Genomic DNA, 26,138 nt, shown 5'->3' on the forward strand with positions numbered 1-26,138 from the left:
CAGCCACACCTGGGAACCACTGCCATGGCCAGCTCTGCTCTGCCACCTACACACAAAACAGGGGCTGGGCTGCTATTCCCACATCTGAAGCCTGAGAGCACATCCATTATTCAGCTGTGGCTAAGCAAACAATCCAGGATGGACACAGGGAGGGACAGGATTGCCCCATCCTCTCCCAGAAGCATCACCGTCACCCTCTGGCATTGCAACACTTGGCCACACTCCAGCATCTTAGGATACAGCGGACCATGAGAGCTCACCAAATCCAGAGTCAGGACAGCCATTTAGGAATCAAGACGTAAAACTAGTAGGGTATTTTCTGCCTTCCAAGCCATTACAATTGGTACTTTGGAATACTTCCCACCAACCATTCTGCACACTTTTGGATGGGGTTCTGTAGACCCCATCCACGCACAGAGAGCTGCCCCAGCTGGGTGCCACAATCGGGGTGCCAGCAATCATACAGCCATGGGAAGGTTTGCTAGCAGAGTCGTACAGCCCAAATTCAAGCCACACTGCTAAAAATATAGAAGACTCCAAGGAATAATGCTTGTGTATGTTTAAGCTCTAGGTAATTCATCCCAAATACATAATTTCTTGGCATCGATAGTAAAATCTAACCGGAGGGCAAGCATTTAGTTCTGTTTTAGCTGGGAGAGTCCCAACTTATGCCTCTCCAATGTATACAGCCTCCTTACGCAACCCGTGTTTCAGCAAGTACTGCATCAGGGAGGTGTGAAGATAAGGCTAACAAGGGGAATGTCATTAAGAGTGATACACAGTACAAAAGCAAGAACAAATCAGCTGTCTGAAGCATGAGCCGCTCTATGTGTATCACAAGCAGTCCCCAAAGTGTATGCATTGAGTCTCTCTGCTCTAAGATCCGGGGTGAGGGCAACCAACCAGTGGTGGTAGGAGGGCTCCCCAAGACACTCTCCCTTGTGCCCCCAGTATGTGAGCTTTCCTAAAGACGACTGCACATCCTGGCTGCACAGTGAGCACACCCAAAACCTCCTGTGCAGCGAGGAGCCTGTGCCAACTCTACTGTTTCACATATTTTTCATTGTTAACACATGGAAACAGTGCATTTGAGAAGTCTGCTTCTACATGCTGCTTTGTCCGCATAACACAGGAACAGACACACACCTACACCAACACTTCTTAAATTCCCAGTTGCCAGAGCAGCAAGCCCCCGGGGAGCATGGATGCCCATCTCTCAGTGCCACACCAGAGAAGATTGGCACCATGTCCACCACCGGCCTGAGATAGATGGAGGGCTTTCAGGTCACCAGCTTCAGCTCTATTGGAAAGGCCACCAAAGGACCCCAAAATAAGTAGCTTTTTGGGGGGGTCCAAGCAAACCAGCCCTGATCCAGGAGCACCCAAATGAGAAAGCAGCTGCCTTTTGGCAAGAAAAAGACTTAAAAGGTGAAAAAAGAGGGAGATACATCTCTTTTCATTCTTTCTTTCCTTATGTGAACAGACTAATTTGAGGTGCAAGTAGATCAAGTAACTAATTAAGGAAATAACTGATAATTTAATCAAGATCATTAGAGGAATCAGCATGCTGCTGCCATTATTTAAATGGTACCAGAGCACAAATACACACTCACAACTGAGCTGTAAGGAACTCACTGGGTCCAGCCCTGCCAGCAGCCGAGCCCAGGGAGTTCCACGTAACACTGCTCGCTTGTATTAACCCAAAGCTGCACACCATCTGAGGCTGATTCAGGAAAATACTGAAATCTCCTGGTAATTTCCTGCAGACAGAACATTTAATCATCTCCCAGCCTCCACCGCAAAAATCCCAACTCAATGATTCACACTTCCAAAGGAATTTGCCCCACGAACAAGCGCAGTCCTGCTGTGGGATGCAGCCCTGCGTCTGTCCCATGAGGAGGAAGCAGCTTCTAGCAGGAATACAGCCCAGCAGGTCGGGCCATGGGCACGTCTCTCTTTTGGCATCCTTATGGCTGCTCGTGGGACGTGCTGTGCTCCGCCAGGGGATGCAGCAACGCATTGGCTCCCTGCACCCATCCATTCTACATTTATTCCCATTGAGGGCTACTTTCTCCTGCAACACACAGAACTAGAAATCTACCTTTGTCACCACCCAGGCTCACTCAGCACCTTTCCCGCAACACTCCCATGCTCTGCCACCCGACTATTTTAAAGCTCCCACCCAATGCAATGGGTGTTGGGTCTGTATGCGTGCACGCCAGCACCCTGCCTGTCTCTCCAATTGCCCCACCAGATGCATGGATAGAAACATCTGCTTCCAGAGGGAGGCACACAGCTCATTTGCACTGCTTAAACAAACACAAACAGAGGTAAACAAGCAGCTCAGTGCAGATTCGTGCTCCTCCCATGTCGGAATCCTTTTTTCCAACCAAACACATAATTTGTCACTGAGCGGCCGAGTTGTAAAATGCAGCTTCCTCTCTGCTTAATTCCAAAAGCATTTGAAAGCAATTGAATCCAGAAAGCTTGATTAAGGACTTTGAAGCCTTTGTTTCACTTAAAAGAAACCTTTGTTTCGCCTCAAATAAATTGGACATTTTCCCCAGGATTTACAATAACTCAGGGGAAGAAAAAATAAAAAAGAAAAAAACTGAAACATCCCAAAGTTAAAAATAACCCTTTCCTCTCTATTAAACACAGCTGCCAAAGGTTCAGAATTCACATTTTGTCATGCCATGCAAATCCCTGCAGCAGCTGAGAAGACATACACCATGTCTGGAGAGCGAGCACTGAAGATCAGCTCCAGGCTCCCGCAGGGTTCCTCACTTCAGATTTTTTGGGCAGCGTATGAAAGCAGTAGAGGTTCAGAAGCTGGGACAGCAGAGCCCCTAAAGGCTGCGTGGTGCCCATAGGTCCAAGCTCCAGCCCCACGCCGCCCCAACACTGCAGGGGCAATGAGCACTGAACGCGGTGGGTAACGCAGTGCAGGTGGGAACCCGAGCTGGAAAGAAAATCATTTCCCAACGCAAACATTTGTACAGCACTAAAAGAGCTTACGCTTTCATATGCTGTAAATTGAGGGTGATTACTTACCGGGCTAAACGGGCACGCAGGTCACATGCCGAAAGCCCCCCAGGTATGGCGCAGGGTAGGCAAGAGGCTGGGGCTGAGCTCGGCGCTGAGGTTGGTGCCAGGGCCGGGCTGCATCCTGCTGCAGCCGCTGTGCCTTCGGCTGCCGGAGGTCATCTGGGGAGTTGGAGCTCGCGGCTGCTTCCCCAGCTCGCAGAGTGACGCCCACCGCCGTTTTTAGCTTATTGGTGAAAATCGTAAGCCTTAATCCAATCCTGTCCCTTTACCCAAATTTAGCTCTCGGCGGAGCCAGCATCCCTTACGGTTTTGACTAGCGGTCTGAGCACGTTTACCTTGCCTGTGTGCAGAGCACAGAAAGAGAAGCAAAAAAAAACCCACGCTCGGTTTGATTCGCCTCTTTCTCCCCTACCCACTTGGAAGGGACCCCTATCTTCCTGCAGAAAGCCAACCACCAGCCACACTCTGCACGTACCCCCCGATCACAACTTGCTAAGGCCAATAAAAACAGTACGTATCACAGTGTCCAACCATACACCGACACATTTAGGGCATGACCGTACCGTGCAAGGAGAGAGCTTATAGAAGGGGTGAGAGCACAGTTCCTGAAGTTGCACCAAATTTCATAAAGCTAACTGCTGAATCACTAAGTGCTCCTGGCAAGGAGCAGCCTGCTTAGAGCACACATATGGTTCTCCTTTCCTGCAGACGTTAACTGTCGAGACCCAGCACACAGACCCGGCCATCCCTCACAGCAGCAGCCCCAGAGCTGCCCCATGTACGGTTCCTCCTGCACACAGAGACCTGGGGACCATTGCCCATTTGCAAACAATGGGTGGCTGCTGGTTACAGCCCCTCGTGCAAATGCAGGTTCCTGTGCTTCGTTACAGATACACAGCTCTGGAGCGGCTCCAAGACACAGACCAGCATCTGGGTGAGCTTTGCATGCGTGCGTGGTTACGTTCTAACAGAGGGGCCCAGAGTTGTGTGCTCCAGGTGCGTGGCTGCAGGGCCAGGTGCAGGCAGCTCTGTGGCCATGGCAGGGGTTAGGGCTGAATGGGCTCCATTCATGGGGAAGTGAACCAGGCTCCCAGCCACTCGGAGGGAACGTTTCTGAGGGATATTCCCATTGTGTGTCTAATAAGTCCCTTTGCAAATTTTAAAGTTAGAAGTAATCCAAACATGCATTAAACCAAAGTTATTATTTTGGACTAGGCAACATGGGGAGCCCCGAGCCATCCCTCCCAGGAGAGGGACCAAAGAGCCCCCCCGGTGGGGAGGGCTGGGCTGGATCTCCAGGAACAAAAGCAGCTACAAACCAGGTTCGCCACGTGAGAACCTCATTAGAGCCCAAAGCCCACATAGCAGACAGACTACAGAGGAAATTGGAGTCTAATTTACATGGAGAACGATTACTTACTGCAACCAATTAGTGTCAAGCTGACTGACAGCCGACCCAAAATAGGCTTTCCCCACCCTTGTACTGCAAGTCTGAGCTTTCCTTATTGCTTCACTTCTGGCAGGTGAGCAGTAGCACCTTGCCATGAGAGACAGCAGGGAGCATCCCCATAACAAACCACGTTAGGGCTGCCCACGAGGCACCAGGCTCAGCCTAGCCAGAGACACGGGCAGCAGCACTGCAAATGTTCTCTCTCCTCCTCTTAAATCTCATCCTAACGGGCCCAACAAGACATTCATAATTTAGGAAAGGTGTTTCCCTTTTCCTAAGCATATATCCTCCCTGCACCTGGGGCTTTCACTCCCTGCTTTGCAATCACCTCGGAGATCAGGGGGTACGGTTTATATCCAGGCAGCAACAGAGCCTGCAAAGCACTCAGCAGCAGGACTTCACTGTGTTTACCAACGTGCAAACTGTTTGCTTGCAAACACTGCAGAGGAACCGCCCCTCCTCCATACCAGATGAGGCCAAAAACCAACAAACAGACTCTAAAACACCCTGACATACACACATGGAACTGATTAAGTTCTGTTCATCTTCCATTCATTGTTAAAAAAGAAGTGTCTCATTCTGCCATTATCTTTCTCTCCTTCCCAGGAACGTGCTCCTTATTAACAGCACTGTCTAATCACCACCCTTTGCTCCAAAGCACACACTGTGTGTGCATTGTGAATGCACAGATATGACAACTGCATTTAAAAGCAATGTGCTGCATTATCCTTAATGAACCTCTAAGGACGGTCTCTATGTGACTCTCACATTTAAAGACTATGGGTCTTCTGTACAGGTAAGACACATTACTCTTTTCATCTCTGCAGGCTACACGGCATCTTTAAGTAAACTTCTCTGCAAAGATGACTTGGAGGAAGCGCTTTGTGCGGTGTCTATGGCTGTTTGGTAATACCTGGAGACAGCCCGGACCTCAGGTGGTGTCAGGCAGCAGCAGGGATGCTTTGATTCCAACTCACTTCCCATCAACGGTGATAAATCAATTTACACCACAGGAGCACCATCAAGAGATGGCCTCATCCCAGCACTTCTGATGACAGCCACCACAAAGGCTGTGAGTGGTGGCCCTGTTCCCCCTTGTTAATCTGAAAGTCATTGCTAATTACAGCATGAATGCAATGAAAATGCACGTGCACTCACACTCCCTGCAATTAGGCTCTTAATCTTGTGTGAATGCTCAAACCTACCTCCTCCACACCCACTTTTACCCAGGAACTGCCTTACCAGCAGCCTGAAGGGTAGCACAGCACAGCCCCAGTTCTGTGCTCCCCTCGGTGCTGCTCCCTTCAGAGCCAGGCCCACAGTGCCTGCAATTCCCATTAATTCCCACTACAATTAACAGGGCAGCTCACAGAGCTTTGATGACAGTGGGGTCTGCAAGAGCAATTCTATCAAAATTATCTATGGATAAAAGAGAGTAATTATAGAAGCAAATTCCTTGCTGAGACTTTATCAGCTGCTTTGTCTAACAGTGTTAGGGAGCAGGGAAGACTTCAGCTCCCCTGGTTCTGCAGACAGCTCTCCTGGGGCAGGCGAGGTGGTGGTTATCCAAGAGGGGAGGTAATTGCTTCAGGAGGGCAAAACTGGAGAAGCCTTCAGAGTGCATCCGTACTGCTCCCAGGAAGGCTTGTGGAAATGATGCACGCTGATTGAGGAGGTGGGCTGCTGGGTCTGCTCTGAAACCGCAGGGAGGGGAAGGATGGTGAGAAAAGAGTGGAAAAGGGTGAAAAACAAATTAACCCCCAACAACTGCACAAAGGAGCGGCCTGCTCCCTGCAGGCATCCCTGCCTGGTGGCTGCTGGGAGATGAAAGGCAGCGAAAGCAGTGGCAAAATACTCGTAACAATGCTTATGGGCTCAGGACCTTTGAAGTCATCTTGAGTGCTGCTAAATCGCTTGTTTTCTTCCTGTTCTGCCTGGGATTTGGTTGGCTTTATGCCCCCCATGTTTATGCTGTGTGTATCCAGAGGCTCCAACCATCAGGTACTGGTCCGGTCCGGAGTGCCCCAGGTGTGGGCAGTGCTGGGATCCCCCCAGTCCCAGAGAACCAGCATTCACCTTTTCAGAGCAGCCTTCCTCTAATCTGGTGCATCTTTCTGGCTCCCTCGCTAGTTGCAAGGGAAGAAAAGCAGAAACCAACGCAACACCTATGCCTCTGAATATGCAATAACAGAAGCTATCATAATAATAAAAACCAGAAGGAAAGGCGAGAACTTCAGCTGCAAGCAGCCTTGCAATCCTGACCCTGACACTCCTGACAAGGTGACAGGTTATTAAGAAATATCCATATTAATCCCAACCGAAAAGTGCTCTGTTCAGCCAATTAAAGTGCCTGAGTGCTCCCAGAGACCCCTGTACTCTTTTTTTTCTCTAAATGCCCTCTTAGGGAAAGGAATGGTTTCTGCAGAGATGAACTGCCCAGCTCCTTCCCACCTCACCACGAGCGGATAAAATGTTCCTGGCTGCTTCCAAACACTGCACATTAATCTGCACAACGGAGCCTGTCTCTTTCAGCATCCGAATGATTTCTCTCCAGGGTGGGTAAGGCAGAGCTGTTCCACTTGGCATCACATCCCTCCCTGCCCCCTCCTCGCCTTGCTTTTTATTTTTTTGGCTCACAAGACATTGCTCCGGGCGCGTGCGAAGCTGGAGAACACACTGCTGTAGGACATGCAGATATATGAGGCAGCGACGGCGCTCAGAACAGAATCAGGAGATTATGCTTTTTAATGCATCAAATTAAGAAGTATCCAACCACCCCTCCCCACAGCTCAGGGCGCGTCGCTTATTTCTCCATCAGCCATTTCTCTGCCTGTGGCAGAACCCAGAGTGACAGAAACTGTTTCTTGAATTAAGAGCTGCTGAAAACGAGATACAGGAGAGGTCCATTTGTGGCCATTACTGGAATTCTTCCCCAAGCAACACAAGTCCTGTGTTGCTGAGACTCATGCAGTGATAAATCCAAACAGCCCCACCACACAAAGGGCTCTGGGTACGAAGCTGGGTGTTTAATTAGCGCCATACACGAGGGTTGGATTTTCTACCTGCCAGCCCCATATTTCTGCCAGCAAGGATCCTGGCTGCTCTAGCAGCTACTGGATGGGCTGAGGCTGCTCTGGGCTGGTGCTCTTCATACACATCGCCATGGGCCCTGCTACACACGTGCGCTGAGGTCCAGCTTGGTGAAATCATACTATTTTGTAAAAGCCTTCATTAAATCATAAAGTGTTCTCCAGCTGCAATCACACTGCTACCCACAGCTTAGGCTTTGGCATGACCCATGCAGAAGAGATGCTCACAGCCGGACAGTTTGATCCATAACCACTATATAGTGTGGAAACTCCTCATCCTGCTCCCATCACCCCTCATTGCCCTCCAGGGAAAGCATGCACCTGAAACCCTCTCGCTCCTGGAAACATAATGGCTCAGGCTCTCAAGACGCATCTCATCCTTTGGAAGCCAACACGAGAACAGCGTGTACTTTCCCATATTTCCAAGCATCCTCAAGCCCTGAGCCCTTGGCATTCTCACAACAATTGAATACAGTTCTCAGGATTGCAACCCCATTTAAAAATAATAATAATAAAAAAAGGAACACACACAGAGACTGCCCTGCCCCACCAGCCAGCACCTGCCCAGAGCAATAATCCCAGTGACACCAGATCTGCACAATGAAGAAGCCCATTGCGCCGGGGCAGGCTTTTCTATAGCTAAAATGGAAACAAATATTGGCTCACGAAGATGAACGATGCCTGCGACAGATTTTTGCTGCACTTGATTAAATACAGCACACTGCAAACCCATTTCTCCTCCTTGAACGATAAACTCTGTAGTCTAAAATTAAGCCCAGCAGGGTAAGATCCAGTATAGATTTCAAGATACTGCAGATTTTTTTTGGAAACCCTGACTGCACCGCATCCACGCTCTGCAAAATCACTTGAGAACCTCTGGCACCAAATAGAAACACAGCAATGGCTAAAAATCACGTTGTGTTTTTATCTCGATACAGCCCGCACCATGGCATACAGCTGGGGTTCGCCTTTCCATGATAAACCACTCTTTGCTTTTGATCATTTTACTGTGTAACTGCGGATGTGAATGTAAGATATTATCATAAAAAGAAAACGAGAAGAAAAAGACCAATCAAAGAAGTGTACCAACCTGGAACACGCTTTCCAAAGGGTATTTGTAGATACCAGAATTACCATTTCTCTTAAAGACAACTGATCCTTTTCATGAAAATACAATAAGCCCTAGAGAAATTCTTGTTGATGGTTATTAAATGGACAGGCCTCATGCATTTTTCCAGTAAAATGACTGAAGCTTGGCTTTAGCATAATCCTGAAGATTATTTACATCTTCTGCAGCCTTTTTTTCCACTGCTGCTGAATAATCAGAGCTCCCTAGAAAGCCAGTCCCAGACAAACATAAATCCTTTTTCCCCTCCCTTCCTCTCTCTTTTACCTGTTTTTATACATTCTTTTTGGCAAAGCAGCAGTGAGGAGGTTGGATGTCCTCCTGGTAGCTAAGGCACAAACCCTCGGGTCAGTGTTCCCCATGCCACAGCATTGGCTGGTTTTTGGGGGGCAATTCTCTTATTTCCCAGCTTCCAGATCCACCTGCTCAAATGGGAGCTTGGGCTGCCTTTTAAACGATTTTAGTTATTTTCTTTTCCAGATAAAGTCTTTAAAAAGGCAAAATTTTGCCTCTTCTGAAGGCACTCAGAGGAGCTGGTTCTCCTCTTTGAAGGAAAGGCCTCTCTAACACTGGGAGTTACTTGAATATTTGGATGTTTTGTGCAGGGATGCTTCAAAACAAGCACTTGGCTTTCTACTTCAAGGTCCACATGGTTTCCAGTCACATAAACACCTTCTTCCTTGCATTTCCCAGTTAAAACCCTCCACTACAAGTGGCTCTGCACAGAGAACGGAGACAATTAGACTCTCCAACAGTAAGGGTTGCAATTGGCATGTTAATGAGGCCTTTATGCTCCCTAATGTGCTTTCTAAAAATAAAATTACATTCAGGTATACAGCTCTCAAGGCTTCAGTGTGCCCAGGGAATTCTCTGAATACAAATTCCCAAAGAGCCCGGTTGGTTGCGCTATCTCAAAACCGTCCTGGCCCCACCAGTGCCCTACAGATGCAGCACAACAAGGGCTTGGCTGCTGGGCAGGGTCCCAAATTTCAGCTCTTCTCGGCTCAATGAGAAGCCAAGAGGGATGGCATGTGACATAGTTGGAACTGATGCTGGAGCCAAGGTCGCATCCCAGCAGTTGGGCACTACTAAGGGTCAAGACCTAAGCCTGATCTACATGCCTGACATGGGGCCATGGCCATAGCTGGGAGGGTCCCATCTGGATAGCAGCAGTGGGCTAAGCGACGTGGCAGGCTGTGCTGTAGAAGGCTTGCTTGCAGTAATTAGAAGCATCATGGGAGAACTTCAAAGGACGCTGGGAGCCCCAATGGCAGAAGCCTCTTTTTAGTGGTCAACAAGCAAAAATTCACAAGAGCCCTCAAGCATCTCTTAATAAACCTGAATTACACAGAATTCTGTTTCGGGAAGGAGAACCTGACAGGTCACTGCAGAGCCTGCTAAGAGGAAAGCTAGCGGTCATGCTTTTCTTCTTTTCTTTTTGTACCTTTTAACTCATGCAGCTCACACATAGGCAGACACACACTCTGCTTTTCCTCCGCCTGTCTCTAAAACTGAACACAAACTAGAGCTCGTGTATATTGAAGTCTGTAGGAAGCTTAACATTTACTTGGCTTTTGTGTAAACACTTACGTGAATTACACAAGTTTCAGCCAAGAGCCTTGGCACCCCGTCGTGCAGAGCCATATAACTCATTACAATTAAAACCAGAGCGCGAGGCAATCAGGCTTGTCCGACAGCATGCTGTTATGGATTTGCTCTTCCAAATGGCTTCCAATTTGTCTTCACAGCAGCTCAGCCTCTCAGGGAGAAACCCCACCAGCTCCATCCTGCACCCCAGGGCAGTAAGTGGCTGTGGGGCTCCGGTCCCCCATGGGCTGCAAAAGGTGTGGTGGTGGCACCCATTCAGACAGGTGGACATGGAATAGGACCATGCCTACTGCCACCAGGCTACGGCATTTAGGCTGTGTGTTTGCTCACCCTGATGGTGCAAGGATGGTCTGCATCCTGCCTCTATGGAGGTGTCCCAGTAAATGCATTTGAATAATAAGAATCCACTGAAAAGCCCAGTGAAATGTGCATCACCCCCAACTGCAAGGCAGTACATATTCCCCAGGCCTTTCCTATTCAGTATTCATAATATGCTAAGCTATTAAACTATCCTATGGAAAGTGCCATGGCTTACAGTGCTGCAGACAAGTGGTGTTATCACTTGGTATTTCTTCTTTGTTATTACAGTGAATCTTCCTACATCTCTGAAAATAATCCAATTATTGCTCACCACTGGTAAGGTCACTGTTGCTTTGAACAGAGATTTGGGTAATACCTGATTACTTTTAAGCAAATATTGCAGGGACTTCGGCAGAAATTTCAGAGAGATTGAAAATCCATTTTACTGGAAACCACAGATGGAAAAATATTCACACTCCAGACGACACAAACGAACAAAAAAAGGTATTATTTCTCAGCCTTATTAGAAAAAAATATTGCTTTATCTGAAATTGAGAGCACAGATATATTCAGTTATTAAAACAATGTATAATTTTTCATATCATATAACCTTCAGAATAAGGCAATCATCAAGTCTTTATTAAATGCCCTCATACAGGCTCCAAAATGTATTGAGCTACTTAAACACAATATATGGAAAATGGCAGAGGGTTCGTATCACTTGTGGGAATAAAATAGCTCAAAGAAAAGCAGATATCAAAGATCAATCTATAATAAGGAATATGCAGTTAACATCCCTTACAGCGGTCTCGGAGATTATTTTTCTGCATTGAGCCAACTAGATAACAGCAAATTCAGACAAAACGCTTATCGTGCCAAGAAAAGGTGTCTATTATATGTCTTTTGGTGCAATTAATCACGGGTTCTTTACTGTCAGTCCATCTTTAGGCAACGCCGGGAAAAAAAAAATACCCAACCCTTTCTTTCCCCTAAGAAGAAATTAATCACACTGTCACTGAGAAATGGTTTTTCTGACATCACTTTCCCTGCACTGGCCAACTGACATTAGAAACAAAACCCTGCTAGAGCTCGTTCTGTGAAGGGAGGAAGGATGCTCAGAATTAACCCAATGGTACCCTCCCAGGTGGGCATGGGCATGTTCCAAAGACACCAGCAGAAGACTCAGAGATAAGGGTGCTGGGGAAGGATGGTAGCTCCCAGTAACTCCCAGTAGCTCCCATACACTTCAGTTGTTTTCTGTTTTGAACAAATAGCACAAAGAGAACAAATGCTGAGCGTGGGGCTAAAAGCTCGTGTCCTCTGTGATTCTTCCTGCAAGAACACAAGTAAGTTGCCAACTAATCTTCTCTTTTCTGAGTAATACATACATTTGCATTTCTTTGTGGTTCTGTGTTTTGAAGAAAAAGCGGCAGCCTACAACACTGGGAACTGAATATTTAACAAGTGAACTCCGTTTACTCCTCACAAAGAGCACCGGCTAGAATGTTAAAACCAGGAAAACACAGGAAGGAAAATACACAGTTTTGCGCTCTGTTATCAGAGTAAGACCCAGCACAAAGGGGATGAATTGTTAAAACCTTGCAGTGAGCTGCAGAATGACCTCCCCGTTAGAAGTGAACTCTATTCCATCACCTCGTGTCATCCTGTCCCAAAAAGGAGCCTGGGTGAAAGAGAGAAAGCAGTCCGGGTGCAATAGGCTGAAGCAAAGGAGGGACCCAGGGGAAGGAAAAGACACAGAGGCTGTGGAGGACACAGCAAAACACCAAGGCACGGTACAGCCTTGATCCAAGGGAAAAAAAATGATACAAATCAACTGGCAGATGCTTTTCTAAAGGTGTTTTCCCAGATCCCAGAGGAAGATCAAAAGGGAAGTTGCTCTTAGTATTGTTGGTTTACAAAGAGCACCAGGCAGAGCAGGCTGGGTGCAAGGACTCACACCTGGAACAGGACTAAGGGAGGATCATTGCGCTGACATTTCAGCTGCTACTTTTAAACAGGGCTGCTTAAATGAGAGGCGCCTGGGGAGGCCGGTGTGAGAAGAGAAAGCAGGACAGATGGAATTAATGCAGAAACCCAAGACGGCTCATTAGTGTGGAAGCGAGCATTGTCAAAGAGCTCACGTCTGCACCAAGCATGAACCTGGCGTAATTGAGCCCAGCTATTTAACAGATTGAATTAGACGTTCGTGCACGGAGGTGAGACAGGGAGCACAGCACTGACCTGGTTCTGCAGGAACCGCGGTGGCCTGGAGACCTTCCGCAGCCTGACCACCCAAGCAAACACCACACATGCAGAATAACCAAATGGTTACACTTCTTCTTCCTTAACGCACCATCATAGCACTGCTAACTGCTCCCACAGTCTCCTGCTGCAGGATCTCTGAGCCTCCCTGACATTTCACTTTCTTCTGTTTCTGTTCAATTCAGTCATGACTGTATGTCTCTGTAGAGTTAAGGAGGCAAAGCAGCACCATCCACATCCTATTAAACAATCAAGAGCCAGGTTTCGGGGGACTTTTCAAGTCAGGCAGGACTAATTGCCATGGGTGACTGAGCTCCACTGCAGCCAGAAGGACTGTGATGCACAGAACAGCGTTTCCAAGGCACAGGTGTTTTCTCTCCCTGTCCTTCATAAATCTAGCCAAATAATCAGTTTATTGGCATGAAGCAAATGCACAGTGAAGTAACAACACTCGCTCTATCGAGATTCTTACTAGGGATGAGTACATCATTAATCACTGTTAATGCCAACATTAAAATGATATTGATGTTAAGAATCCCAGGCATCCCATTTGGTGCTCATATAACATATGGCACATGTGCATTTTATAGCTTTTGTATTAATCTACCCGGAATGCCATCACTTTGCAAGATTTCATGAAATATTAAAATGAGGGAGGATAATTTATTTTAGAGCTCTAGGCAAAGGCCCTGGGAATCACGAGAACCTGCCCATTAAATTCACACAGGTCTGCGACTCACAGTCCTAATATCCCGTGTCTGTTTGCTGAGCGAGAGAACGACACGACGCCTTTCAGCTCCGTTATTTGATGGATCAGTCTGAATTTGCTTATTAAGGTTCCTACAATCCATTACCACTCCAGGAAACAGAGAGAGAGAGAGAGAGACTGAGAAAGACATGATAGACTAAGGATGTTTATCAAACCACGCGAAGTGAGATTGACGTTCAAAACAAATCACTGCAGCCTCTGCAAAAAGTGCTGGGCATCTTTATCAACAGCCGAACCATAAGTCACACCGTTGACTTTCAATACCCAACAAAAGGCTATGGTGCATAAGGTCAGCGTAGGAAAACACTGGGTTTTCATGGCTTATGATTAATGTATCACAGCTCTAAGCATTTCAAAAGGGTTGCACACACTCAAAACGGCTCACAGGGCCCCGGTATGGGCATGAAAGCAGAGTGATGCCAGGCAAGGTTGACTTCTTGCCACCCACTTGCAATCCCACCACACATGCAGTAGGGTCTCTGATCTACGCCTTTCAGAACCAGGCAGGATGGATCCAGTCACTGCTGAGATATTCCCTGCTATAATGGTTGCTGTGGAGAAAAGTTTCTGCAATAGCTATCAGGGAGATCCAACACCAGCAGCTGCTGTGAACTTTGAACAACCACAGAACTGAATAGTAATTCTCTGATGAATGCTAAACACCTTGCAAAATTCTTTTCAAGATCAGGAATTGGTATAAAACTTGTAGAACTACGTGTACACAAGATATAAAGTCACTATTTCAAACAGCTAATCATAAAAAAAAGAAAGAATCATGCAAGGTCCTTTGGTCCAGCCCCATGCCCTGAGGGTTTGATGCACTGACTGCAGAGGCAATTGCGCACACTGCAGGTTGAGGTGGGAGAACTCTACTGCAACACCACACTGTCATGAACAAGTGTGTAATAAGCCAGGTTGCACCTGAAAAAACAGCAATTCCTGTACCTTAACAACAGCACACACAAACCCCTGCAAAAATTATAACTCCCTTGTTTATCATTGCAAATTTGGCTTATTGAAATCCTACAGGTCTTGAAGGCAAATCATCCTATTGAACACCAACTGGAGGAAATGGGTGGGGATGCATCTGCTTAACTGAGCACACAACTGGTAGTTACTAAGCATGCAATGAAAATTTGAGTCTGTATCTGCAGAGATGTTTCCCATTAAAAAACAACTTGGTAATACCAAATATTCTTGGACCACTTCTCCACAATGTAAAATATAACGTGCAAAAGTACACTTTACTTCCAAGACACCATAAACATGCACAGCACAAAACCAGTAGTATAAGAAAGGAAGTTCAATGTTTTTGTTATTGCCCAAAACGGCAGCACCACAAACAAATGTGCAAACAGCAACAACAAAACAGCCATCGTGGGTCCAACAGCAAGATCGGTGTCCCACGTCAGTATCACAGATGGTAAGGACAACGGTGAGGATGAAGTTGAACCAACAGCAGTTGTGCTGCTCTGGATTACACTATGATTCAACTGCTCCCGCGGCACACATGCTGAATACATTGAGAATGCAGCATGGTGACATGTGGATTTGTGCATCAGTTTCAAAGGGATGGATGTGAACTCGCACAGAGTGAGAGCATGTGCTTGCCCCAGCCAAGGCACTCCTTTATCCCCATATGCATTCCTGGGTGGGGACAATGGGCTCCTCAGCAGAGCTGCTTGGTTTAGCCCTAATTAACATCTAGGTGCCAAAAGAGAATGAAAGCTGCCATGAGGCCTGTCTTCCAAAAGCTCTCTGACCCCTCCAATACTAAATACTGAATAAAGACCTGAAAGGAAGAATTTTTCATTTCCAGTTTAAACACATACTAAACTTTACAGATGTGTTCACCCAGGGTGTTGGCCAAGCTGATGAGAGATGACCCAGCAGACTGAGCAATCACACAGCACTGTGTCGGATCAGAAACAGGGAGATTCTGCCTTAATGGTTATTATCTGGAAAACAATCAAGTGGAATGATTCCTGTTGAGTTAAGGGGGGCTGGGAAATAGCAAAAAAGCCCCAAAATTTTGGATGCACCAACAAAACGTTATGAAGATGCAGGTGGCCACTGCAGCTCTGCCTCCCCTTCTCTCATGTGGGATGCTCGTCAGAGAAACAGACCCTGAGGGATATACATCAAGTCCCTGTGCTCAATAACCCAAGCTGGTACCCTACTCCCTCCTCGGGGTGATCACAGTACTTAACTAGCTGGGATGCTAAATTGTAACTGGAACCAGAGAATCACAAATTGGCCTCACTATTTCATTTCTGGAAACTTCCCTGTTAGACAGCTCCACGCTGTATATAGCCTCATTGATTCCTCGTGCTTTTACAGGCCCATCAGACACAAGTAAAGGAGGAAATGGACAAACACACCTGGGGAAAACATCATTAAAATACTTGTAATGCTCCCTTAAACGCTCATGGTTCTGCTTTATTGGAGGACACCACGTGCTCTCTGCATGCTAAGCACTTTGGCAAAGGAAATAATCCTGGTGCTTTAACCCACAGCAAATCAATCTGCATTATCCCATTATACCTGTCCTGAGAAACAAGGAAGCATTTCTCCAGGGCACTACCTTTTCCCCAGCCCAATTCCTTGCTGTGTTTGCCGGGCTGGCTGTCCCCAGGCACAACCAAAACCTCACTGCCTGTACTTTCTGAAGGCTTCCTCCAAGACCTCAGAACCAAAGGTCCAGTCACTGCAATCCCCTTCAAACAGGTCTCTCTTTTCACAACATTGCTTGTTCACTGCAACATACCACACCATCATAACTAATTTTATTAAAATATGAAAAAAAAATTGTAACCTTTTCCAGAGTTGCTAGCTATTGACTTCACTCCCCAGCCTTGAGCATCATCTCTCCAACACAAGCACCACACCAGGTAGGTGTGACAGCCTGTTGGAATAACCACATGCGAGCATATAATCCCTGCTAACAGTCTAGGAGATGTGAGGTTGAGGCTGGTAGGCAGTTTGCTTCTGCGTAGCCACTGGAGATGGAAGCAAAAACCCAGTCAAGTGGTGGCAGCCCCACTGTAACAGCAGGAATGTGTATAACTCCCCTCCAAGTTTACAGCCATGCTTTCTTGTCAAGCAATTAAAGATCGACTCTATCCGCTATAAACGCGCCTTTTGTTTGCAAACTAAATTAATGCCACAGCAGTGATTAGCAGAATGGTTTCACCAGTGCTTCTTAAAAATGAGGTTGAAAAAGCATTTCAGCTTACCCCAAAGCAGATTTGCCTATTCTGCGCTAAATAGAACATCTACACAGGCCTTTGAGATACATTTTCTCCCAAGAAAAAAAAAAGATTAACCATTGTACTTCTGTCAACTTGCATTTCCACTAGGAAGAGTCCCACTCTATGCATAAACCCAATTATCACATATCAAAATCCAGAGTTGCTTACAAAAAGGCCTTGAGGGTTTCATCAAATGAGGAAAAGTCAGCCTCAGCTGCCACCTGCAGAAGGATGCTCCATCTTCCTCTTTTCAGATGCTCCAAACATTCCACATCACAAATGCAGCTCAGTGAGTCAAAACTGAACACAGGGCAATGCTCTGGGTCTCTTCAGAACTACAAATATTCATCGACAGCAAAGCTTATGCACATTATTTTCCACGTAGCTCATGTTTTCAATCTGCCTAGCACAACTGCCTTGGGTGATTTAAATAGGAACTGAAAATCTTCCTGAAAGATGGAAGCAGCACCGTCCAATTTGTAAATACCTTGGGCTCCATGGAAGGTTGCTAATGTTAATACAGGGAATCTGTTTGATGCATGTGAAAAGAAAAATAATTCTCATTACAGAGTTTCTTGTAATGACAGTGCTCAAATATAAACCACAACAGTCTGCTTCTGATTAGAGCAAGCCATTTAGTGCCGCCGTTATTACTTGTTGTTTCTATGGTTCCTTGGGTGTGCATAACTCTTCCCAGACAGACACAAGGAAAGGCTCGCATGCTTCTTCACTGAAGTAACAAATCCTGCTGGGTTTCAGCAAGGTCGAGCCTCCTTGCTATCCTCCCCACTTGCACATGGCCCGTGGCAGGGCTTGGTGGGTCCAGATGGGACTGGGCAATTCTCCTTCCCTGGGCCTTTCTGCGTTGTTTTTTCCCTTGTTTTTCTCCTCATTTTTTCTTTTTCTTCTCCTTTTAGGAGAAGGGGGAGGGTTCCCTTATGCATTCATCTGCATTGGAAGTGTCCCATGTTCTCCTACCTACTTGCAGAGGACAACGTTACCATTTATGTTATGGCTGAAAAAAAAAAAGGCATTCCCAACATTCAGGAGAATTGCTTGAGGGTCATTTAAATCAGCTCAGCATCATGGATGCAAAAAAGCTGCTGGCTGAGACAAGAGCATCAGATTAAGCACACAGTCCCCATCCAGATGCCTCCAAAGTGCAACACTGGCACAGGTGGCACAAAGCAATCCTGCAGCCTGGCAAAGCTAATTCCAGCCATTGAGAGATGGCCTGACAACATTTTTCTTCACTCTTTCCAACATGAGACTTACACTGATTTAAAAAAAAAAAAAAACAAAACAACATTAAAAATAAAATCAAAAATCCTCCAGCAATCTGTCAGGTCAAAGGGGTAGAGAATGGAGGCCACGCTTAATTGGCCGATGGTGGTTAACAGCCCCATAAGCATCTGTGTGCCCAGATTTGTGACCTCGGTTACTTGGCACGCACTTTTGTTTGGCTACAAGAGAAGACAACAGCCACACAAAAGCGACTGCACAGATACAAGGTCACTGTGTGCAGTATTAATGAAGCAATATAGATGATAAGAAATACATCCAGTGCCTGGATATACTGTATGCTCAGGGGAGCCAGACTGATATTAAACAGCAAAATACTGATCTATTGTGTAGGATGCACGTCTGAAGGAATGGTTTCCAGATGGGACCACTCATAAACAGAGATTGCAGAAAGCTCTCTTTTTCAATAAAATAAAAGGAATATATACCACACATACAAAGTGGTCACATTTTCCCAAGAAGACTCTATAACAGCTCTGCTTTAATCTGTGTGTCTCATGCATGTACCTTGAGTTTAGGGTATCTCATTGGTGAAGAATAGGCCTTTTTACCTCAGAAGAGGCTACTTTAAGTGAGAATTGCCATACCTTGCTTCTGCCCTGTTAAATTCTTCTCCCAGACTGCTGGGCTGCTGGGACGGATTGCAAGGCTGGAGCTCAGACAGCAAGGAAAACAAATGTAAGTTGTTTTAATTTTTATAGTACTTCCATGTGCAATGCATAAACCCCTATTCAGAGTAAACAAAACCATTGCAGAGCTGGAAGGGGTGATAATCAGTGTACACAGATCTCAATAAATACGTCAAACTATCAAACTGCCAAGCTTGGCTCTTTCCTTTGCTATTCGAAAGCCACCAAACAAACTCTTGGAATTAATCAAAAATCATTTACAAAGGCCATAAAACGATGAGGCTGGTAATAAATCACATTAGCAGAGTATCACAGAACAAACCGGCACTTGCGTTTTGGAGAAGCTGATACTGGGAGAAAAATGCTGTTCTCCACCCCTCTGTAAACGTTATTAAAAAGTTGTTTAGTTGCCATTGACATATTGTTCACAAAGCTGTTGAAAAACGTCCTGCTTGCCAGCAATGTAAGGAAATGTTCAGCACGGGGTGAACGTTAGCGCACGTCCCACTGGATGCTGCAATGGGGAAGGAACGGGGACAGAAAATGATTTTACTCCTTGCAAATTGAATATTTGACTTCTGCTCTGTTGCTTGCATCTGTTCACCAACCTCAGCTATGTGCTCATCCCTTTCATTTAAACATCATTTACCTCTTAGACATAAACAGTTTATCGCTCGAGAGCTACTCTACACCAAACAAGGGCTGCGAGCAATATTCCACCCTCTTACTTATGTAAATACCATTTATTAACAAGAGGCACAAAGTGCAATGCCTGCGCTGAGGCCCAGGAAGCTCTGCACTCATATTTTGCCAGAAAATCTGAGAGATGTGGGAAAGCTCACTGCAAGGCCATCAAGGGGGATAAGCCAGGGGGATGTCCCTGAGCACCACACGCCATAACACTCCGCGGCACATCGCAATCTAACGATCACAAGTCATCTAAAGGCGCAAAGCAATTTTCTGCAAGTCCCAACTGGTTCAAAAAAGGCAGATATTTCTGAGGAGAAAGGACAGATTACGGCAAAGCTGGGATGGCACGGTTTGTCACAGGGTCAGATGGAGCCTAGCAGGAGTCAGGTGATGGCTGAAGCTTTGGGAAACACTGCTGGGGGCTGTCGGTTTGTACAACCGATCACTGCTTCGGTGATGGAAATGAGCATTCTGAAGTTCAATGGCACTCCCAAATGGCTGAGCAAGCAGCTGATGCAAGTTTGGTGCCAGCGACAAAATCCATAGGAGAAACTAATTCAAATCCTGGCTCATCCTTGCTTATATCACTAACGACTCCCAACCTTTCCCAATTCACCTGTGTTACTACTAGCTTGTTTAATAAACATTTCAACGGTTGTTTTTTTCCCTATGTTTATTTATACTTCCCATTAAGAGGAAGGCAATGCCTTTTGAGAGAGCAATGTACCTGGTAACTGCTGCTAGCACAACAAAATCACTGCAGCTGTCTGCAGCCAGAGCAAGCTCTCATGCAGACAAGATGCCAAGCGAAGGGGGAGCAGCACGGGGCGGTGTGAGGAAGCAGCATCACATGTTGGGGTGTATTAGAACAACATCACATCTGCTTCCCACATTCAGAGAACATCCCCTGTGCAACCAGACTTGCTGCTGATGGAGATAAAGCAAGGAGCTGCCTGTGGCAAAGCCCCGAGTGGGGTGCAGCCCAGTAGAACCGCCCTCTGACTCACTTTGTTACTGAGGCTAAGTGCGAGCTAATTAATTGACTGTATCTGTTTCTCTGCTCTGTATTTATGAAAAGCAATCTCCACAGAAAGGCTGGCTGCCTTGCAGTTACAACATTCAGATGTTAGAAATTCATGAGCCAGAATCAGTAAACATGATGCAATTATAAAAATAAATTGATGTGGAAAATCAACTTAAAGAGTCCTCGAGAGAAAAAGCACTTCTAGATAAAATGCCTCATAAAAATGCACGTTACAGCGTCCTGGTTGCAGCACAGCAAACAACCAGGGAGTACATTTCAGTTCATCCTGGGCAAATCATGCCCCAGGACAGTGCTCCCTGCCTTTCCCATCACCACACGTATCAGAGATACGCAGCCCCAGACCCAGTCTCACTTCTCGAGCCATTTTCCAAGCCGAGACCAAACATCTGGGAGCATGAAGTCAGTAGGAAGACAGACAGAATGGGGCTTCTCCAGTTGTGCTTCTGAGCGCTTCCCAGCATTTCTGTCTGATTTTACTGCCATGTTAGTTCTCTATTATAATCACTCTTAATCCAGCTGCCAGCCTCCGAGCAGTTGTTACTTTGCCTTTTACTCTGAGTAAGGTACGAAGCTGCCTTATCCCACCGGAGTCAGACAGATGAGTTTCTAAATGCAGCACCATTCCCAGATTCTTTGTTCCTAGTTGCAAAACAGTTTCCGTTTGGGAGACAAGTACACCCTTGCACTAAGCCTGCACTTTCGCACGGTCAGCACATTTTCTTGGCTCCCTTGGCAGCTCCCCAGACCACTGACCAGCACACTGCCCACTTGCAGGACCCAACACAGGAGGACAGGTTTATTCCTTTTTCCTTCCTCAGAGAGTTTCAAGATGGCTGAGGTGGGCAAATCTCATCTCAGAGGGCGCCTCTGAATCACAACCTCCCAGGCAAAGCCTGAGATCAAATAGCATTTCTGGCTGCATGATCACCACCTCGGGGCACAGCCCTACATCTCCAGCTGTGGGCGTAGAGGCTGAAGGGAGGCCATCTCTGCACTGGGAGGGAGCTCAGAGACAAGCCAGGCACCAAACCAACACGTTACCCACACTGTGATAACTCTACCCTAAGACTTTGTAATCCCCTCAGTGACAGAACTGGGTTATCCTACTTGGTTGCACAACATTGCCCCCCAAAAATCAGAAGCGGTCAAGAGTGCTCCCTTCTCACTTGGAGCAGCATCTTCTAACTGATCCATGAAGATCACAGTGAGCCCCACTGGGCTGGGGCCACAAAGACAACCCGTGCCCACCCAGCACCTCCCGTCTGCACATCAGGATTGGGGATTTTTCCTTTCTTCTGGCTCCAAGTGATGAAAGGAACTGGCTGAGCATTTGGGCACATTGTTAACCCAGCACTTATGCCAACATGTGTCAGACACCATGGCAACTGGTGTGCTAAGCTAATTATGTCTGTACACAACGCTTAATAATGAAGCATTATATTGCCTCATTAGAGAGCCTTTGCCTGCCTTCATCCCCACACCCTGTGCTGGCTGCAAGGTGAGGCAGTGTCCGTCAAAGCTCTGCGATGCTGCTGGGACCAGGGACTACTCCATCCATCTGCCCCCAGCAAAAAGAGCTCTTTGGGTGTCCGGACAAAGTGTCAGAGCCAACAAACTGCTGCTTTTCTAGGACACACTTGTGCAAGAAGGAAAACAGCAGAGGTGAGCTTCCAGCGCCAGTCCTGCTGCCCCCCCCAGCACCTCCATGTGTGGTCCATCCGTGTGTAAGCACCATCTGTCTCCAGTTTAGCACAACACTGCCACAGTCCCTCCAATTAAAACAGCCTGCTGGAGTTCAGTTCTAAATAAATGCAAAGTTAAGTAAATGATCAGCAGTGAAGATAGATATGAGGGGGAAGCCTAAGTGCCGGCATGCCTCCGATGAGGGTGGGAGAGGGACACTGTGCCACTGCAGGGGAATGGGACCCATCCCCACATCCCACACCTGCCATGCCTGCAAGGTCTGGGTCCTGCAACCAAAAGCCATCCCGAGCCCCAGAACGCAGGAGGGCAACGGATATCCAGAGACAGCCCCTGATCTATCCACATGCTGCAGCCCATTTGCCTCCATGGCACTATGCTGCCTTTATCATCTGGATAGAAGATCAGGTGCTATGAAAAGGGAGTGAGGAGTAACGGATCTGGCTGCGCCACTGAAATCCAGGTCACAGCACTGTGAGGCTGAGCCATTTCCCATCCTGCCGTTAGAGTGGTGTCAGCCACGCAGGGAAATTGCTCGCCCTTAATACAGATTTAGTTGTTCATTGCTGCTGCTGTAGCAAGTTCCAGAGCAGTGGTCAAGGAGGAGAGGTGCAGAACGTCACATGGAAATGCAACTTACCGTGAGCTAGGGGAAAAACAGCATCCAAATGCAAATCTTGTTCGTTCAAGGGCAGAAGGAGTTGAAAGGCTTACGCTCTGGGCAGAAGGAGCATCACCGGGACATTGTTCTCCATTCCCCTCTCTGAGAAGAGAGCAAGCAGCAATGCATGGCCACTTAAAACCACTGCAACTGCATGTAGGCAATGCATGGAAACACTGCTTGGCCTTCACCAGGTGAGCAGAAGTGACCAGAGCTATACAACACGAAATGATGCCCTCAAAACCTAAAGAGGGAGTGACCATCTGCATGGGGCAGGGAGATGACTCCTCAGAGCACAGCACCACGCTCACATTTCCAGCTGATGAGCTTTCCAGAAACCCTCACTAAAACACAACCTGCAGCTGACCCCGGCTACTTTCTCCTGCTTAAAAAAAATGAAATACAGACAGAATCGTTTCCTCCTTCAGTTCTTGTGAAGGCTTGGAAAGTAAGAAGACAATTAAAGTGAGCAGAAGTGGATAGGCGGCACTGCCTCCCCTGGGGACGTCCCACCAACTCCAATGGAAGGACACCAAACCCCAGCACAGGGGATGCAGGTGGAAGCTGCTCAGAGGGGATGGTTTAGATAAATACATACAAAACAGCTCAACCCCCATTCCCGTGCAGCAATGTATTTGCTTGTATTTACCACCCACATACTATTTTATTAAGACATAATCTCAGATGAGAATTGTTGCCATTGCTGAAGTTTATTTTAACATATGGCTAACTGGGGCTAAGAAAAACATGTAAAATGCATTTTAACGTGCTATTCCTGCCTAATGGTTTTTGTAATTTTTTTAATACCTTATATATATTTATACATTCCAAACTCTGGGAGGGCAGGTACGTTAAAAAGTTATATCAGTCACATGGTGATTGCTAAATGAGGAAAGCACTGTGGTTCCTTTGTATTAACCCCAAACCACTAGCACTGCTTTAGTTTTCAGTGGGCAAAAGGTAATTTGTAGTTTCATAAATTCTGTCCAAGCCATCATAATTCTTACCTGGTCACAGCTGTCAGGTGCTGATACACCACGGTGGCGGGGTTTTAAAAGCAGAGATGGATGTCTTGTAAAAAGCCCCAGGCATTTAAAAGCAGAGAAAAATTCTTTCAGTCCTGAAAAAGCCCAGTTCAAGTCCTGCTTGGGGTGAGGAGCTTTTGCTACGGTTCAGCACGGCACTTAAACCACATGCCTACTGCTAAGCACAGGAGGAGGCTCTGCTGCCTGTGATAAACCACCCACGTGTGCAACTTTAGGATTGGCCACATAACCATGGGTATCAGCACGCCGTTAATGGGAAGCCATTAGCAGAACCAACCTCACATAAAACCACCAGGGAGCCCAAAGGAGGGCTACAAAGATGGGGAAGGGTCTGGAGGGAAAGAGGAGAGGCTGAAGTCCCTTGGGTTGCTCGGCCCAGAGGAGAGCAGGCTGAGGGGAAGCCTGGTGGCAGCCTGGGTGGAGGCACACCAGAACACCCACTGAACTCGGTCCTTCATCCCCTTTTGAAAGCCCGCCCTGCAGAATTTAATTGGGTATATTCTAAAATATCAGCTTTGTTTCTTCACGAAAAAAGCAGAAAGCCACTCTCTCACATGTTTATTTGAAATAGGGATTTAGTGAGTATTAAACGCTCCCCTCTCGGCTAAGGTTCCAGGCCAGGATTTAAGTATCTGTGTTACAAGACGAATTTGAGTTTTAACTCGCAGTAAGCACATTCTAAAAATGGAATAAAATAATGAAATCCATGTGCAAATCTCTGCCCCCCCAGTAACCCTCCTGACCCAAATACAACCCACACTCCGACCCGTGCGGGACGTTCACCTCTGCTCACTGCTTGCTGGAAGGAAAACAAGCCAGAAAGCCAAGACAGAAAACACCCTAATTTTGTAGTTTTCTGCTGATTTCTCTCAGAAGAACAGAAGGGCAGACCAATGGGGGGATGAACTCAGAGGCCACTTGAAAAAGCCACTTTATACACACACTGCATTCTTTATGCATTATTTACATCTCCACTCGCATCCTGTTTTGATGTAAATCCTACTTCATTGCTGTCTGCAAAACTAGCAAATTCCTGCAGATCTGGCAAAGCACTTAACACACTGCTTAGCTCCAAGCCCAGCAGCTGCTCAATGGGGCTATTCACGGGCAGCCCTTCTTGCACCCAGAGGTGCTGAGCTGCTTTCCCAGACCCCTGAGTAGTACCTAAGCCAGGCAGATTATTTCCACCTATGCCCTTTGACTCCAAGTGACAATGGCAAAACCAAGCAAATCAAGCAGAATATGATGACTGTGATTCATTTTGAGCTGGTTGGTTGCCTGAAGGCAGCTGTGGCTGAGCACAAGTAATGGGCAGCCAAGGATGGGATTGCTGATCCCAGCCCAGCCCGCTGCCAGAGAGGTCAAGTGGTATTATTCTGTGTATTCCTGGAAAACACTTGAGATGAGCCTCACGCCAGTCATTGGGTTATCATCTCATGGCTGGTTTCTTTTTCTTTCTTTCTTTTTTTTTTTTTTTAATAAGAAGAAAAGGAAGAACTGTAGCTTTTTACATCCACTGAACCAAACTCCTTATAATTAGGGCTGCTGGTTTCCGTGGCAACAAGGATCTAACTTCTTTTTATGTGAAATAAAGAAAGAATAGCTACAATCCAGCTGTCCGCATGGCCCGGGCAGTGCAGCCAGCAGAGGGACAGCACTGTAGGGTGGATCCACTCTGCTCCCAGCAGTACTGTGCTGGAGGGGGATGGACACTGAAATACCCAACCTTTGGCCAAAGTCACAGTGAGAAGTCGACAGTGATTTCTCCATCCTTTCTCCCCTTGCCCAAGGACATCACCAGTGCTGCTCTTTCTGGAAGAGCAGCATTGCTCCCACCCTTCCCCAAGGGTTCCACAAGCTCCTCTGCGATGACTTCACCTATAATAACAACTTCCAGAGCCCAGTGTGCTCCAGAGGAAAATAAACTCCAGCTATTTTTTTTCCTTTTATAGCACTCTTATTTTAAGAATTTGATGTGGGTGGAAAAGAAAAAGACACACCTATCGCGGCTGGAATCAAGCGCTGGGCACGACGTGGCTCTGGCAAGCAGGGAAGTGAATCACATGAGATGTGCACCGACTTTCTGAAGTAGTAATTTGCCTGGGCCAGGCTGCTGTCACAGATGCTGTCGTTTACATGTGTAATTTTGTGTTGCTTTTTC

General features: G+C 46.8%; 1 protein-coding gene across 2 annotated transcripts in view; it reads right to left on the bottom strand.

Moving 5' to 3' along the window:
• PRICKLE2 (prickle planar cell polarity protein 2) overlaps positions 1 to 26,138 on the bottom strand; it is an 89,924-nt gene that overhangs the window by 45,662 nt on the left and 18,124 nt on the right. Inside the window, exon 1 of one of the 2 annotated variants that reach the window (XM_004944663.5) lies at positions 3,055 to 3,209. The exons of the other annotated variant lie outside the window; for it this stretch is intronic. The gene's annotated coding sequence lies outside the window, so the exon portion shown is untranslated. Of the gene's footprint in view, positions 1 to 3,054; positions 3,210 to 26,138 lie in introns of those variants that run through there. 2 annotated transcript variants of the gene reach the window in all.

This window comes from Gallus gallus, chromosome 12 (genome assembly GCF_016699485.2).
Source record: "Gallus gallus isolate bGalGal1 chromosome 12, bGalGal1.mat.broiler.GRCg7b, whole genome shotgun sequence".
NCBI lineage: Eukaryota > Metazoa > Chordata > Aves > Galliformes > Phasianidae > Gallus > Gallus gallus.